Below are 2,951 nucleotides of genomic sequence, written 5' to 3'. Positions count from 1 at the left end.
GTCTGCATATCTGAGGTTATTGATATTTCTCCCAACAGTCTTGATTCCAGCTTGTGCTTCATCCAGCCCAGTGTTTTGCATGATGTACTCTGTATATAAGTTAAATAAGCAGGGTGACAATATACAGCCTTGACGTACTCCTTTCCCAATTTTGAATCAGTCTGTTGTTCCATGTCCAGTTCTAACTGTTGCTTCTTGACCTGCATACAGGTTTCTCAGGAGGCAGGTAAGTGAAGTGAAGTGAAGTCACTCAGTTGTGTCCAACTCTGTGGGACCCCATGGACCGTAGCCCACCAGGATCCTCTGTCCATGGGGTTTTCCAGGCAAGAATACTGGAGTGGGTTGCCATTTCCTTCTCCAGGGGATCTTCCCAGCCCAGGGATTGAACCCAGGTCTCCTGCATTGCAGGCAGACACTTTACCATCTGAGCCACCAGGGAAGTCCATAGAGGCAGGTCATGTGGTCTGGTATTCCCATCTCTTTAAGAATTTTCCACAGTGTGTTGTGATCCACACAGTCAAAGGCTTTGGCATAGTCAATAAAGCAGATGTAGATGTTTTTCTGGAATTCTCTTGCTTTTACTTTGATGCAGTGGATGTTGGCAATTTGATCTCGGGTTCCACTGCCTTTTCTAAATCCAGTTTGTACATCCAGAAGTTCTCAGGTTTATGTACTGTTGAAGCCTGGCTTGGAGAATTTTGAGTATTACTTTGCTAGTGTGTGAGATGAGTGCAATTGTGTGGTAGTTTGAGCATTCTTTGGCATTGCCCTTCTTAGGGAATGAAAACGGACCTTTTCCAGTCCTGTGGCCACTGCTGAGTTTTCCAAATCTGCTGGCATATTGGGTTCAGCACTTTTACAGCATCATCTTTTAAGATTTGAAATAGCTCAACTGGAATTCCATCACCTCCACTAGCTTTGTTTGTAGTGATGCTTCCTAAGGCCCACTTAACTTCACATTCCAGGATGTCTGGCTCTAGGTGAGTGATCACACCATCGTGAGTTTCTCAGGTCGTGAAGATATTTTTTGCATAGTTCTGTGTATTCTTGCCACCTCTTCTTAATATCTTCTGCTTCTGTTAGGTCCATTCCATTTCTGTCCTTTACTGTGCCCATCCTTGCATGAAATGTTCCCTTGATATCTCCAATTTTCCTGAAGAGATCTCTAGTCTTTCCCATTCTGTTGTTTTCCTCTATCTGCATTGATCACTCAGGCTTTCTTATCTTTCTTTGCTATTCTTTGGAACTCTGCAGATGGACATATCTTTTTTCTCCTTTGCCTTTCGCTTCTCTTATTTTCTCAGCTATTTGTAAGTCCTCCTCAGACAGCCATTTTGCCTTTTTGAATTTTTCTTGGGGATGGTCTTGATCCCTGCCTCCTGTACAATGTCACAAACCTCTGTCCATAGTTCTTCAGGCACTCTCTATCAGATCTAATCCCTTGAATCTATTTGTCACTTCCACTGTATAATCATAAGGGATTTGATTTAGGTCATACCTGAATGGCCTAGTGGTTTTCCCTACTTTCTTCAATTTAAGTCTGAATTTTGCAGTAAGGAAATGATCTTGGGCAAAGCTTAAAACTGCCAGCTTCAGTTCCTTCATTTATAAAGTGCAGATACTATCTGTAACTACTTCACTCATAAGGTTACTATAGGGAATATATAAGATAATACATTTGAGTTAATGATCAGGCTGTGATACTAAGTGCTCAGTAAGTGTTAGTCATTACTCTTTTACTAAAGGGCAGATATAATTAGACCATCTACTCCTGCCTAACTCTGAGGCCTGTTATGGTAGGCCACTAAACTAGACCATCAGACCCAGGTCTGATTTCTGGCTTTGTATTTAGTTTCTTAATATGGTGGGCTGGTTCTGTATTGGGGTAACCCTTTAATCCTTAGACTAAGCTCTTTAGTTTTGCCTCAGCTTTCACTTCCTGCTTGTACTGAGTTTTTAGATCATCCAGGAATGAAAACTCAGGGTCTTCTTAGTGTTTTTCCGAGCCCATGTCCTTTTCCTGGGCATGTAAGTGGCTTTCTAAATTCCCTCGTGCACATAACCACTTTCAAATGCCCAAACTTTGCAAAGAAACCATCTCCCTGACTGTTCCTCCGTGTCTTAGGGGAGTTTCTTACATGTTTCAGTGAATTCTTAGCTCTTGTTAGCTGCTGGTTTTTCTGATTATTTTAGTATTTTCAAGCAATGCCCACCACCTGTATCTATGTCCTCCCTAAACAGCACTACTCAGAAAATTGCCTGAGGACAGCTTTAAGGATCAAATATGGGTCTCTGTAATAACCAAATACATATGCAATTTTATGTAAGAAATATGATACTTGTTTTGCACACATCACAGACATCAGAATGATTTTTTAAATAATGGGCAAAAATGTTTAACTTTACACAGATACTTTTCTTGATCTTCATTTGTACCTACAAAAGTGTAACTTTTCTTTTACCATTGTCTGTAGGTGTAGGACAACCTTCCCTTCTAGGTCTTTGGCTGGTCTCATAACTCAATTGACATGAGACAGATTAACAGGAGAAAAGTTTTTATATGTGCAGGAGCCACCATGCAATAAGCCTTAAAGGAGGGAACTGGCATTAAAAGCTTTTAAAATTTTTAGATGAAAAAACAACTTATGAAGAATTGACAGGCAGAGGAGTTTGTGATAGGGGTGGTGAATGGTGAAGAAGTAACAGGTTTATTCACACAGCTTCCTCAGCCCCACATGCCCTCTTCCCATACAGGCAGGGCAACTTTCACATGAGCAATTTGCTTTCAGCGGAACAAAGGAGGGTCTGAGTGTCCTTTTGCACTAGCTGTCTCTCAAGGTACCTTTAATTCAAAATCATATGCCAACATCACATATTTTGGGGGGACATATTCTGAACCTCCTCACCACCAGGCTTAGTAGTTTTCTAGCATGAGTAAGAGAAAATTAGTA

Source organism: Odocoileus virginianus, unplaced genomic scaffold (assembly GCF_023699985.2).
Source record: "Odocoileus virginianus isolate 20LAN1187 ecotype Illinois unplaced genomic scaffold, Ovbor_1.2 Unplaced_Scaffold_8, whole genome shotgun sequence".
NCBI lineage: Eukaryota > Metazoa > Chordata > Mammalia > Artiodactyla > Cervidae > Odocoileus > Odocoileus virginianus.
This window is presented reverse-complemented; position numbering follows the sequence as displayed.